The sequence below is a fragment of the Mastigoproctus giganteus genome, chromosome 9, assembly GCF_048544385.1.
Source record: "Mastigoproctus giganteus isolate SK-2022 chromosome 9, ASM4854438v1, whole genome shotgun sequence".
In the NCBI taxonomy this organism is placed as follows: Eukaryota; Metazoa; Arthropoda; class Arachnida; order Uropygi; family Thelyphonidae; genus Mastigoproctus; species Mastigoproctus giganteus.
In genome coordinates this window covers 218,309,579-218,325,106 of record NC_143583.1, presented here as the reverse complement: position 1 = coordinate 218,325,106, position 15,528 = coordinate 218,309,579, and the positions used below count along the sequence as shown (strand labels likewise).

The following is a 15,528-nucleotide window of genomic DNA, read 5'->3' as shown; positions in this document are numbered from 1 at the left end:
GGGTAATTGTGCAATCAGATATGGAGTTCCCAGTGCAGTGCAGATGGGCTGCCAGAGCAGGTCATGGATTTTTGTCAATGATATATAGGAATTTTGCTAACTGAGACAAGGAGGTGATTATACCTTTGTATAAGGCAATGGTCAGGCCACACCTTGAGTACTGCATACAGGTCTGGAGGCCTCATTTCAGGAAGGATGTAGAGTTTCTAGGATGAGTAAAGAGAAGGGGAACAAGATTGGTGAGAGGAACAAAGGGGTGCTCTTACCAAGAGAGGCTTAAGTTCTGCAAGTTGCAGCATCTGGAGACTATGCACCTGCGAGGTGATCTGATTGAGGTGGGTAGGACCTTGAATGGTTTGAGCAGGCTCAGTGCTGATAGGATGCTTCTGCTTGCTCAGATTAAGAACCTAAGGGGGCATAGATTCAAATTGAAGGAAGGCAGTTGTAGAATAGATGTGCAGAAGTTTGCCTTTAGCCAGTGGGTAGTTGATTGCTGGAACAGACTTCCATCTGTTGTTGTGGAAGTTGATAGCTTAAATAAATTCAAGGCAGAACTCGACAAACATTTGGAGCGAATTGATAGGTGAAATGGGATTTTTTTTTTTTGTCTGATGCTGTAAAGCTTGCTTTCTTGCATCATATGCCTCTACTAATGCTAATTCTAATGCTAAAATTCTGGTGCAGTTGAGTCATGGTACCACCCAGGGATTCAAGATGAAAAATTTCATTTCAGTGAATGCTTGTGAAGAAGAAGAAGAGATGAAAGCAATGCTTTGCTTGAAAACTGCTTCAAGGCGACAAAAATCTTCTGTGAGTCAGATGAAAGTAATATGGATGTTGAGTCAGTGTGGTGTGAAATGACTTGCAGCAAAGGAAAGATGATAATAGGGTTATACTATTGGCCACATGACTCTGAGGAATACAGTTGTTTCATTATGGGGCACTTCAATCTACCTCTTTTAGACTCGAATATGTGGACTGGAAATACACTATATGGTAACAGGTTTTTGAAAAATCTGAACCATTGCTATTTATCTCAGTATGTTTGATAGTAGAAGGGGTTCTATTACCCTGAGTTTGATAAGGAGCTAACTGTATCAAAAAAACTTAACAGTGGGGGGAAACCAGGAGAAGTCAATGATTACAATAACATTAAATTTGTAATATCTAAAGAAACATGCATAGTAAAGATAAAAGATTCAATTTCAAGAGAAAGGACTATAATGCACTGAGACATTTCTTGGTCTTGATTAACTGAAGCAACTACTATATGGTGCCAAATACAAATATACGAAGGGAAATGTTTAATAACGGATTTATCCTTGAAGCCACAAACATATTCATGCAGTGGTTGAATTCCATAAAAATAAGATGCCAAAATAGATGACATTTGAGATTAGGAGTATGATTGAGCAAAACAAACAAGCATGGATCAGTTATACACAATCATGTGATTCCAATTTGTATGGGCATTATAAGAGAATATCTAACAGAGCCACTGATGGGCAAAAGCTAATTATGAGAAAGCACTAGAAAAGAGAGCTAAGAATGGAGATAAGGAGTTCTCATATGTGAGTATGAGAAAAAGAAGAAAGAAAATCCAATATGTTCCTTGATTGATTGCAGTAGAAGGTCTGTAGAAAGCAGAAATGGCAGATTAGTTGAACAGATACTTATCAATATTTACAGTTGAAAGCAAGCTCTGGGAAATGTTATGGTATCAGATGTACCATAGATCTCAGACAAGCATTCCTTAGAAAAGCTACTGAGATTAAAGGAGAGCAAGGCTTCAGGGTGAATGGTGTATTCACTTGTAATTAAAAAGTTTGCATATGAGCGTATCAAACTGTTGGAATGTAGTAGTAGTAGTAGTAGTGACATGTGATGCAAGAAAGCAAGTATATGAGCTTATGCAGCATCAGCCAAAAAAAAAAAAAAAATCACACCATTCCCTCCAAATGCCTGTCCAGTTCCTCCTTAAATTTATTTAACCTATCAACGTCCACAACGACAGATGGAAGTTTGTTCCAACAATTAACCACCCGCTGGCTAAAGGCAAATTTCCACACATCTATTCTACATCTGTCTTTGCTTAATTTGAATTTATGCCCCCTTAGGTTCATAATCTGAACAAGGAAGGATACCATCAGAATTCAGCGTGCTCAACCCATTCAAGGCCTTATACACCTCAATCAGATCACCGTGCAGATGCCTAGTCTCCAGCCACTGCAATTTGCAGAACTTAAGCCTCTCTCTTGGTAAGAGAATCCCTTCATTCCCCTCACCAATCTTGTTGCCCTTCTCTGTACACGCTCAAGTAAATCTACATCCTCTACTTCCTAAAATGAGGCTTCCAGACCTGTATGCAGTACTCAAGGCGTGGCCTGACCATTGCCTTATACAGAGGGACAATCACCTCCTTTTCCCTGCTAGCAAAATTCCTATATATCATTGACAAAACCCCATGACCTGCCCTGGCAGCCTGTCTGCATTGCTCAGAAAACTTCATATCTGACTGCACAATTACTCCCAGGTCTTTTTCATTTTCTACAACCTTAAGTGTAGTACCACACAGTTGGTACATTTCTCTGGGGTTACTTCTACGCATATGCAGTACTTTGCATTTGTCAAGGATAAACTTCAGTTGCCACTTCTTAACCCATCTTCCCAAATTATCTAGATCCTGTTGCAGTAGCACACTGCCATTACTGTCATTAACAACCCTGCCAACCTTTGTATCATCTGGAAACTTCGACACTAAGCCTGATATACATTCATCAATATTATTGATAAATATACAAAACAATAGAGGACCCAACACCGAACCCTGTGGGACTCCACTAATAACATTAGTCCACGAATAGCAGCACCCATTAATTACCACCCTCTGTCTTCTCCCACCCAACCATCCTTTTATCCATTGTAGCAACTTACCCTTAATACCATTCTGCTCCAATTTGTACAATAGTCTTCCATGTGCAACAGTGTCAAAAGCTTTTCTGAAATCCAAATATATATCAAAATGATTTTTTGCATCCAGTTCCTTTGTAACCACATCATAATATCCTATCAAATTTGTCAGACAAGACTTTTCCTTAACAAACCCATGGTGTGTCTGAATTATTGCTGCAGTCTTGTCTAGATGATCCTGCAGTGCATCTTTAACCATTATTTTACCCAGAACAGAAGTTAAACTAACTGGTTTGTAATTACTCGTGTCTCCCTTCGATCCTCCTTTGTGAATTGGGGATACATTTGCACATCTCCAGTCCATGGGGACTTCCCCTGAGTCCAAGGATGCTCTCATAATTATGGCTAAGGGTTTGCTTAGTTGCTTTGCTGCCTTCTTTAATATAACTGGATAGATCCCATCCACCCCAGGTGCCTTTCTTATGTTTAACTTCAACAATTTCTCCTCCACTTTGCTCTCAGTTATTACAAAATCATTAAGCACCCTGCTACAATTTGATAACCTTCTGTCATTTTCAAACCTTAATAACTCCTCATGTGTGAATGTAGATGCAAAATACTCATTCAGTTTGTTTGCTATCTGAGCAGGATCATCAACAGTTGAACCATCGATATCAAGTGAACCAATCAGATTCATCCCCTTCCTTTTAGAATTTATATAAGTAAAAAATCCTTGCTGTTTTTCTTAAAATCTTTTGCCAAAGATTTCTCGTAATCTGCCTTCACCTGCCTAACCTCCTTTGTGACCTGATTACAGACTAGCTTATATCTGCCATAGGCTTCTGAGTCGCTTGATAATTTATATGCATCCCATGCATTTTTCTTCTCTGTCACGGGTCTGATTAGTTCATTTGATAACCATTTAGGCCTAAACCTTGAACAATATTTCTTAATAGATATGAAACTTTCAGTAGCATCCATGATTAATTCCTTGAATGCTTCCCACTTAGAATTTACTGTTGGTAATATCGTCAGTTGATCCCACTGTACAGAATTTAAAAACTGTCTGAGACCACTCAGTTTACGGAACAAAAGTTTACGGAAGAAAGAACCCTTTCCTTTAGCCCTGATGGTATTTATATCTTTAAGTAAATCCCACATCAGTACACTGCGATCACTGCCACCTAGTGGTTCCTTTATCTGCAAATTCTTAATACACAAATGATCACTGCTGATAACCAGATCAGGGTATTACCCTCTCTTGTTGCCTCTCGAACATACTGCTGTAGAAAACAATCATCCAATAAATCCACAAAAGTCTTACTAGTGTGTGAGTTGTTGACCAATCCACAAGTTCCAGTCAACATCTTGGAAGTTAAAATCCCACATTACTATGGTGTAATCATTAAACAGTTGGATGAGGTAACAGTTTTTACATTATATATCTAGGCATTATAATACTTTTAGTATTATTTGTCATGGAATGCTGCTATATAAACCGGAAAAAGGTTGGAGTTACTGATAAAATGCAATGTTGGAACACAGGCTGGCTAAAAGATAGTTGTCATAAATGGTCAATCGTAAAGTGGACTAGTGTAGCAAAGGATATCAATCAGGACTCTGTGATAAATGATACTGATCAGGGTATTTAAGGTTAGTTGTCAACGTTTTCTGATAATTTGAAGATGTGAAGGGTGTTTACCAAATCTAGCCAGTTGCTTCAAAAACACTTGAATCATTACATATATGATTCAAAAAAGGGAAATTAAAATTTAGGGCTTTGAAATGTAATGAGAGCATCTTTGGATTGAAGAAGTGCCAATATATCACCAATACCTTAAGACTAAGAGTAAAGTCAGTAACTACAGACCAGTTAGTCTGACTTAAGTGGTAGGGAAAATATTAGTAGCAATGATTGAGAGTGTATCGAGGGATATTTATATAGATATGACATTCCGAATGCTACACAATGTAGTCTTTTTAATGGAAAATCATGTTTAACTAACTTAAGAGGCTATTATGTCACAGTTACTCTTGAGCTGGATGCAGGGAACAATTTCAATATAGTTTATTTGGATTTTAGCAACGAATTTGACTCAGTCCCACATGGGTGGGTACTACATACGTTGAAACATGCTGTGAGAACTGGGAAGATTCTAAGATGGATTGCTGGGTGACTTGACTGCAGGGCAGAAGGCAGGGGATTGTGATTACTGGATATTCTTCAGATTGGTGTAACAATGAAAGTGTGATCCCCCGAAGGATTGGTTCTTGGACCACTATTGTTTCTGATTTTCTTAAATGACATCTACGAAGAGATAGAATGCATTATGTCAAAATTTACATGACGGCATAAGGATTGATAGAGTCATTAATTAGGCGCCTCAGTACCCAGGTGGGCAGGCGCAGCATTGTGTAGCACACATTTCTTGATTAGACCGGAGATCGAGCCCGTGACCACCAAATAGAGAGGATGCGGAAAGGTCAGGGAATAAGCACCGCATATCCTCGGAGAAATATGGCCTTAGTTGCTAATGCTACTAAAAACCAAATAATAACAACAACAACAGTCATTAATGATCATTGCCAGGCAGCTCTCCTTCACGATGACATGGATGGACTTCAAAAATAGTTAGAAAAGTTGCAACTATGTTTTAATGCACAAAATGCAACATTTTCGAGAATAGCAACCAAAAATAAATTATACACCTGGTGTATAAATAAATAAATATATATATTTAGTTTATAAGAAATTGAAGAGGTATATTCAAAAATTGTAATATGGTTTATGGACTACGAAAACTGCTTTTTTGGCAGAATGAACCCAACGACCATAATGGATATATAAGTTAATTGAGAGGATGAGAATAGAAAATGAACTACAAATGGGGATTGGAACTATGTAAAACACAGAGAAATATGAGAAAATAATAAGGAAGTACTTATTGACGAAAAACTCATGATTTCAATCAAAGGTCATTAAAATCACAGGAAAGGCAGCAAGAAGTAGGGCTTCTGTTTCTTACATGAAATATACACTCACATATGGGAGGGAGTGGTAAAGGAATTTTGAATTTAGCAGTAATGGAAGTTAGACCTAAACATTGAGTTAAGCCCGAGAATAGTGATATATATATATATTTCATGGCTTACCTGAGAGAAGCGTAAAGCAAACAGGAAAAGTTAAAATCACTGAAACCGATGAGGTATGTACTCAGATTAAACATTCTGGACCGGATGAAGTAAAAAGTCATGAAGCCACATGAATGTGTCTATTTTTATCCTAATTACTTACTTAATTTTGAATCCAGTTAGCTAAACTGCTATACCATTACTTATAAACACTATAATATAAATAGGTTTTATATACATTTCTGCCATTAGCCTGTGTTTTACTCTCTAAAACTAAAACTAAAACAAAGAGTAGTCTTTGTTCATTTTTGTTTTAGCTTTAGCATTAGTATTAGTAGAGGCATATAATGCAAGAAAGCAAGCTTATGCAAAATCAGCCAAAAAAAAAAAAAAAAACCGCTCCCATTTCACCCCTCCATTCCAAATACCTGTCCAGCTCAGCCTTAAATTTATTTAGGCTATCAACTTCCACAAAAAAAGATGGAAGTCTGTTCCACCAATCAACTACCCACTGGCTAAAGGCAAACTCCCGCACATCTATCCTACAACTGTCTTTCCTCAATTTGAATTTATGCCCTCTCAGGTGATTATTCTGAGCAAGACGAAGAATTCCATCAGCATTGAGCATTCTCAAAACATTCAACCTTCGTATCATCTGCAAACTTGGACATTAAGCCTGATATACCATCATCAATATCATTTATAAATACAGAAAACAACAATGGACTCGATACTGAACCCTGAGCGACTACGCTAATAACATTAGTCCACGAAGAGCAGTGTCCATTGATTACCACTCTCTGTCTTTGCCCACTCAACCATCCCTTTATCCCTAGCAGCAATTTTCCTCCAATGCCACACTGCTCCAATTTGTGCAGGAGTCTTCCATGTGCAACAGTATCAAAAGCCTTTCTAAGATCCAAATATATGATATCAAAGTTATTCCCTGCATCCAGTTCCTTCGTGACCACATCATAGTATCCACTCAAATTGGTCAGACATGAACCCCTTAACAAAATCATGCTGTGTCTGAACTATAACTGAAGTCTTGTCTAGATGATCCTGCAGTGCATCTTTAACCAGGGCCTCCATTAATTTTCCTGGAACAGAAGTTAAACTAACAGATCTATAATTACGTGTGTTGCCCTTTGATCCTCCTTTGTGAATTGGGGTCACATTTGCACATCTCCAGTCCATGGGTACCTCCCCTGAGTCCAAGGAAGCTCTCATAATTATGGCTAAGGGTTTGCTTACTTCCTTTGCTGCCTCCTTTAATATAACTGGATACATCTCATCCACCCCGGGTGCCTTTTTTATGTTTATCTTCAACAATTTCTCCTCCATTTTCTTCTCAGTTATTACAAAATCATCTAGCTCACTGCCAGAATTTAATTCACCTCTGGCATTCCCCTTCATGAATAACTCCTCATGCGTGAATGTAGATGCAAAATACTCATTTAGTTTGTTAGCCACCTGACCAGGATCATCAACAGTTTAACCATCAATATCCAGTGGACCAATCTGATTCATCCCTTTCCTTCTAGAGTTTACATAGATAAAGAAATCTTTGTTGTTTTTCTTTGCATCCTTTGCCAAAGATTACTCATAATCTGCCTTTGCCTGCATAATCTCCTTTGTGACTTGGTTACAGACCAGCTTATATCTACCATAGGCTTACATGTCACCCATTAATTTTTATGTATCCAGTGCATTTTTCTTCTCTGCTACATGTCTCATTAGTTCATCTAACATCCACTTAGTCCTAAATTTTGAACAATATTTCTCAGTTGGTATGGAAAGTCTAGTAGCTTCCAAGATTAAATCTTTGAATGCCTCCCATTTTGTTTTTACTGTTGGTAACATCATCAGTTTATACCACCGTATAGAATTTAAATACTGTCTCAGACCACCATAGTCTCCTTTACGAAAGCAAAAAACCTCCCTTTACCCCTGATGGTAGTTACCTCTTTGAGTAAATCCCACTTCAGCACACTGTGATCACTGCCACCTAGTGGTTCCTTTATCTGTAGATTCTTAATGCATGAAGAATCACTATTGATAATCAGATCGAGAGAATTACTCCCTCTTGTTGCCTCCCGAACATGCTGATGTAGAAAACAGTCATCCAATAAATCCACAAGAGCCTTGCTAGTGTGTGAGTGACCAACTACAAATTCCAGTCAATATCCAGGAAATTAAAATCCCCCATTATAAGACTCTGATTTACTGGCACACACTCTATTTTTCTGTACCATTTTTTATTATACTCATCAGAGTGATTAGGCATATAACACACTCCTACTCTCAGTTTTGATCTCCGAGAGCTGATGTCACACCAAACTGACCCAACACTGCACTGTCCAGTGATGTCGACTCGGTGCACTTCCTTTGATTTTATGTGTTTCTTTAATAATAGCATAATGCCTCCTACCTTCCTATCCTGTCTATCCTTCAATGATAGCTCGGACACAGCATGGATTTGTTAAGGGAAAGTTTTACGTGACCAATTTGATTGGATACTATGATGTGATCACAAAGCAACTGGATGCAGGGAACAACTTTAATATCATATATTTGGATCGTAGAAAGGCTTTTTATACTGTTGCACATGGAAGACTGTGCGCCTCCGTAGCCAGGTGGGAAGGAGCAGCAGTGTGTAGCACACTCTTCTTGATTAGACCGGGGTTCGAGCCCATCACCACCAAATACGGAGGATGTGGAAAGGTCAGGGAATGACCACCGCCAGGAGCAATATGGCCTTAGTTCCTAATGCTCCTAAAAACCAAATAACAACAACATGGAAGACTGCTGCACAAATTGGAGCACTGCAGCATTAGAGGCAAATTGTTGCTATGGATAAAGGGATGGTTGAGTGCGAGAAGACAGAGAGTGCCAATCGATGGACACTGCTCTTCATGGACTAATGTTATTAGCGGAGTCCCTCAGGTTTCAGTGTTGGGTCCATTGTTATTTTCTGTATTTATAAATGATATTGATTATGGTATCAGGCTTAATGTCCAAGTTTGCTGACAATATAAAGGTTGGCAAGGTTGTTAATGACACTACGCTTCTGCAACAGGATCTAGAAAAGTTGAGCAGATGGGCTGAGTGGTGGCAAATGAAGTTTAACATTGACAAATGTAAAGTACTACATATTAGAAGCAGTAACCCCAGAGTAACATATGAACTCTGTCGTACTACACTGACAGTGGTTTTGAATGAAAAGGACATGGGGGTAATTGTGCAGGCAGATATGATGTTTTCTGAGCAGTGCAGACGATCTCATAGTGTCTTGTCAATGAAATACAGAAATTTTTATAGCAGGGATAAGGAGGTGATTATCCCCTTGTATACGACTTTGGTTAGGCCACACCTTCAGTATTTGGGATAAGGAGGTGATTATTCCCTTGTATAAGGCAATGGTCAGGCCACACCTAGAGTACTGTATACAGGCCTGGAGGCCTCATTTCAGGAAGGATGTAGAGCTGCTGGAACGAGTACAGAGAAGGGCAACTAGATTGGTGAATGGGACAAAGGGGTTCTCTTACGAAGAAAGGCTTAAGTTTTGCAAATTACAGTGTCTGGAAACTAGGCACCAGCGGGGTGATCTGATAGAGGTGTACAAAGCCTTGAATGGTTTGAGCATGCTCAATGCTGATGGGATTCTTCCTCTAGCTCAGAAAAATCACCTGAGAGGGCATAAATTCAAATTGAGGAAAGACAGATGTAGGATAGATGTGCGGAAATTTGCCTTTAGCCAGCGGGTGGTTGGTGGGTGGAACAGACTTCCATCCCTTGTCGTGGAAGTTGATAGCCTAAATAAGTTTAAGGCTCAGCTGGACAGGTATTTCGAACGAACAGAGGGGTGAAGTGGAAGTGGTTATTTTTATTTATTTATGTTACTTTTTTTTTTTTTTTTTTTTTTTTTTTTTTTGGCTGATGCTGCATGAGCTTGCTTTCTTGCATCAAATGCCTCTACTAATGCTAATGCTAATGCTATTGTATACAGGTCTGGAGGCGTCATTTTAAGAAGGATGTAGAGCTGTTGGAACGAGTACAGTGAAGGGCAACAAGATTAGTGAATGGAACAAAGAAAGGCTTAAGTTTTGCAAATAACAGTGTTAGAAGACTAGGCACCTGTGAGGTGATCTGATTGAGGTGTATAAAGCTTTAAATGGTTTGAGCATACTCAATGCTGATGGGATTCTTCCTCTTGCTCAGAATAATCATCCGAGAGGGTATAAATTCAAATTGCGAACGGCAATTGAAGAATAGATGTGTTGTCATTTGCCTTTAGCCAGCAGGCAGTTGATTGGTGGAACAGACTTCCATCTTTTGTTGTGGAAGTTGATGGCCTAAATAAATTTAAGGCTGAGCTGGACAGGTATTTGGAACAAATGGAGGGGCAAAATTGAAAGTGGTTTTTTTTTTTTTTTTTGGCTGATGCCGAATAAGCTTGTTTTCTTGTATTGTATGCCTCTACTAATGCTAATGCTAATTATGGTGTTGATGCAGTCTGCTTCCTCGCATCATTTTGCTTTACTAATACTTGTCCATCATTCTCTTCCAGTGGTGAATAGTATTTATCTTCAGTATTTAATTTGTGATAAGTTAAATTGTCTAAAACATATCAACCATCTCCAGATTACTTAAAAAATATATATCAACTTATTCTTATTTGTGCACCATAAAGTGGGGCACAGATTGTTACATCTTGCTTCACTTAATGTATGTAACTTATCTTGGAAGCTACTAGGCTTTACATACCAACTAAGAAATATTGTTCAAGATGTCTAAGTGGATGTCAGATTAACTAATGAGACATATGGCAGAGAAGAAAAATGCATGGGATACATACAAATTAACACGTGACACAGAAGCCTATGATAGATACAAGTTGATCTGTAACAAAGTTACAAAGGAGGTTAGGCAGGCGAAGGCAGATTACGAGAAATCTTTGGCAAGGGATGCAAAGAAAAACAGCAAAGAGTCCTTTACTAATGTAAACTCTAGAAGGAAGGGGATGAATCAGATTGGTCCACTTGATATCGATGGGTCAACTGTTGGTGATCCTGCTCAGGTAGCTAACAAACTCAATGAATATTTTGCATCGACATTCACACATGAGGAGTTATTCAGCAAGGGGGAATGCCAGAAGTGTATTCAACTCTGGCAGTAATCTAGAGAATCTTGTAATAACTGAGAGTAAAGTGGAGGAGAAATTGTTGAAGATAAATACAAGAAAGGCACCTGGGGTGGATGGGATCTAACCAGTTATATTAAAGGAAGTAAGCAAACCCTTAGCCATAATTATGAGAGCTTCCTTGGACTCAGGGGAAGTACCTATGGACTGGAGATGTGCAAATGTGACCCCAATTCACAAAGGAGGGTCAAAGGGCGACACAAGTAATTATAGACCTGTTAGTTTTACTTCTGTTCCTGGAAAATTAATGGAGGCACTGGTTAAAGAAGCACTGCAGGATCATATAGACAAGATTTCAGTTATAGCTCAGACACAGCATGGTTTTGTTAAGGGGAAGTCTTGCCTGACCAATTTGATTGGATACTATGATGCAGTCACAAAAGAACTGGATGCAGGGAATAACTTTGATATTATATACTTGGATCTTAGAAATGCTTTTGATACTGTTGCACATGGAAGACTGCTGCACAAATTGGAGTAGTGTGGTATTGGAGGCAAATTGCTGCTATGGATAAAGGGGTGGTTGAGGGGGAGAAGACAGAGAGTGGTAATCAATGGACACTGCTCATCGTGGACTAATGTTATTAGTGGAGTCCCTCAGAGTTCAGTATTGGGTCCATTATTGTTTTCTGTATTTATAAATAATATTGATGATGGTATATCAAGCTTAATGTCCAAGTTTGCAGACGATACGAAGGTTGGCAGGGTTGTCAAGGACACTACTGACACTATGCTACTGCAACAGGATCTGGAAAGGTTGAGCAGATGGGCTGAGAGGTGGCAAATGAAGTTTAACATTGACAAATGTAAAGTACTACATATGGGAAACAGCAACCCCAGAGCAATGTATCAACTCTGTGGTACTACACTGACAGTGGTAGAGAATGAAAGGGACCTGGGAGTGGTTGTGCAGGCAGATATGAAGTTTTCTGAGCAGTGCAGATGGGCTGCAAGAGTAATTCATGGTGTATTGTCGATGATATATAGGAATTTTTCTAGCAGGGATAAGGAGGTGATTATTCCCTTGTATAAGGCAATGGTCAGACCACACCTAGAGTACTGTATACAGGTTTGGAGGTCTCATTTCAAGAAGGATGTAGAGATGCTGGAACGAGTACAGAGAAGGGCAACAAGATTAGTGAAGGGAACAAAGGGGTGCTCTTATGAAGAAAGGCTTACGTTTTGCAAATTACAGTGTCTGGAGACTAGGCACCGGCGAGGTGATCTGATAGAGGTGTATAAAGCCTTGAATGGTTTGAGCATGCTCAATGCTGATAGGATTCTTCCTCTTGCTCAGAATAATCACCTGAGAGGGCATAAATTCAAATTGAGGAAAGACAGATGTAGGATAGACGTGAGGAAATTTGTCTTTAGCCAGCGGGTGGTTGGTTGCTGGAATAAACTTCCATCCCTTGTCATGGAAGTTGATAGCCTAAATAACTTTAAGGCTCAGCTGGACCGGTATTTCGAACGAACAGAGGGGTGAAGTGGAAGTGGTTATTATTTATTTATTTATTTATTTTTATTATTATTATTTTTTTTTTTTTTGGTTGATGCTGCATAAGCTTGCTTTCTAGCATCAAATGCCTCTACTAATGCTAATATCCTTAATCAGATTTCATAGCCTTTAGCACACCTATTCATGATTCTGCTAGAGGGAGGGAGGGAGAGAGAGAGAGAGAGAGAGAGAGAGAGAGAGAGAGAGAGAGAGAGAGAGAGAGAGAGAGAGAGAGAGAATGTGTTATGCCTTACTTCTTTCTAACCTTCCATCTGCTTTCAAGATTGTCTAGTTTCTTTCAGAAATCTCCAATAAAGTCTCCTGAGCTTCTATGTGTTAAGGCCTTTGAATCATTTCTTAGCATTAGAAGGTTAGAGTTTAATCTTCTACTGTAATGTTCCACTAAGATCCAAAACCTACTCACTCACTCTATTTGATTGATACTTAATGATCCACAGTTTATGATCTACTATAGAAACAAATTATAATCTAATACCAGCAGGCAGGCCATTTGGCCTGTTGTTATTAGATTATAGTTTGTTTCTATAGATTATAGGACAAGAACCTGGAATATCCACTTTGAAACCCCCCCCCCCAAGGTCCTCCTCAAATCCAGATCCTCCATAGAACTACTGATTACCATATTGTAACACTTTTAACAGTGGGGAAAACATCCTCTAACAAACATTAATATCCAACAACTACATATTGCTTGCACACAAAATTTTCCTTGCTTCATTAAAATTTATACCAATAACTCAAAAGTCTGATAGTAATTGCACTATTTTCTGTATCATTTTCCACTGCTGAATTACACAACGTGAAGCTTACTCTAGAAAATATTTTACTTTTTTCCCTTTAAAGTTCATCAGTTCAGATCAGAAGTGATTTATCTCATTGAACTTCTGCAAGTAGTATTATTCTGCTGGATCCCAGGACACACTGGAATACCAGGTAAAGAATGTGCAGGTTACATAGCTAAATATCTAAACAGCCTCAACTCATTTTCAGGTGCAGTTTTTTGATTATGCAAAAGTCAATTGACTTTAATATGGGAAACTCAGTCATATAATAAGCTTCAACAATTACAACTCTGACATTCTGACCCCACAAAAAGACAAGAGTAAGTTTTCCTAATGAGAATCAAAATAGGACTACAAGACTTTATACAGGACATACTTTTTATTCCTCATTATCATTAGTGAAGGCATATGATGCAAGAAAGCAAGCTTATACAGCATCAGCCAAAAACAAAAAAACCCTTCTCATTTCATCCATCCACTCGCTCCAGATGTTTGTCTAGTTCTGCCTTGAATCTATTTAAGCTATCGACGTCTACAATGACAGATGGAAGTTTGTTCCAGCAATCAACCACCCACTGGCTAAAGGCAAACTTTTGCACATCTGTCCTACAACTGCCTTTCCTCAATTTGAATTTATGCCCTCTCAGGCGCATAAATTCAAATTGATTATTCTGAGCAAGAGGAAGAATCGAGCATGCTCAAACCATTCAAGGCTTTATACACTTCAATCAGGTCACCTCGCAGGTGCCTAGTTTCCAGACACTGTAATTTGCAAAACTTTAACCTTTCTTCATAAGAGCAACCCTTTTGCTCCGTTCACTAATCTTGTTGCCCTTCTCTGTACTCGTTCCAGCAGCTCTACATCCTTCAGGGGAGACACTAACCACATACCCTTTACAGTGAAACATAAGCTCAATGAACACCTTATACAACAACAATGCTTACCTTGCTTTTTGTCAACTGCTCTCTTTCTCTCTCTCTCTCCTTTATGTGTTTATGTGGGCACCTGTACATGGTGGCAGTACCTCCCGGTGATGCTGCTGGGTGTCCAGATTAGCACCACTGGGATCCAACACCCATACATTGGTTCTAAGTTCTAAGGTTACATCAATGGAATCCGGTGTGTGCATGTGCAGCTATGTGCCGTAACCCATGGAAACTCAGAAACAGGGATCCTTGTGGGCCTCACCCACCATTATCCATGTTTCTGAGTTTGAGTTTCCACGGGTTACATGATGTATTAGGGCTGGGGATCCTGGTGGACTTCACCAGGATCCCCCTAGCCCTAATACAATACTTTCGCCTCTGCTGCGAACAAGATGGGAAATCGCAGACCGTCCCAAATGAGATTAATCGGTGGGTAGTGCTTACTGCTAGGGGTCAACTGTATTCCAATAAGTCTCCCTCCCTTTGGTCCTGGGACAGAGCCAAGACTTATTGGAACTGCGCGTATGATGCTCCTAAGTGAACTTGGTGTCCTATTCATGTACGCAGTACCTGCTAGTTACCAAAGGGCCATTCCCTTGTAGGGCTCCATGTTGGGTGAGGTACTTAAGGAATCTAAAATTTTTATTTTATCATATATGAGTAATTTAAATCCTTCTAATTCTTCTGGGGCCTAATCGATCAAGTGACAGTGACACCAATTATGTTAAAAGAGCCAGAACTGAGGAAACAGCACTATCTGCTTTTTCTCATTCTCCATTCCACTGGAGAGCAATCAGGAATATGTCACCCTTCTTCATCCAGAAAGGATTACAAGCATTGTCAGGATCATAAAACATCCATAAAAACAGCTGCGTTCTGGAGACATTTTAGTTGAAGCATCAAATACAAAACATGCATTTGATGTAACCTTGGAACCAATGTATGCATGTTGGATTCCAGTGGTGCTAATCTGGATACCCAGCAGCATCACTAGGGGGTCCCCTCACCACATGCAGGTGCCAACATCAAGGGGGTGAGAGAGAGAGAAATCCTGA

The 15,528-nt window shown here is 39.2% G+C and overlaps 1 protein-coding gene across 1 annotated transcript in view; it reads left to right on the top strand.

Moving 5' to 3' along the window:
- shot (dystonin-like protein short stop) overlaps nt 1-15,528 on the top strand; it is a 1,739,701-nt gene that overhangs the window by 1,390,731 nt on the left and 333,442 nt on the right. The window lies entirely within an intron of this gene.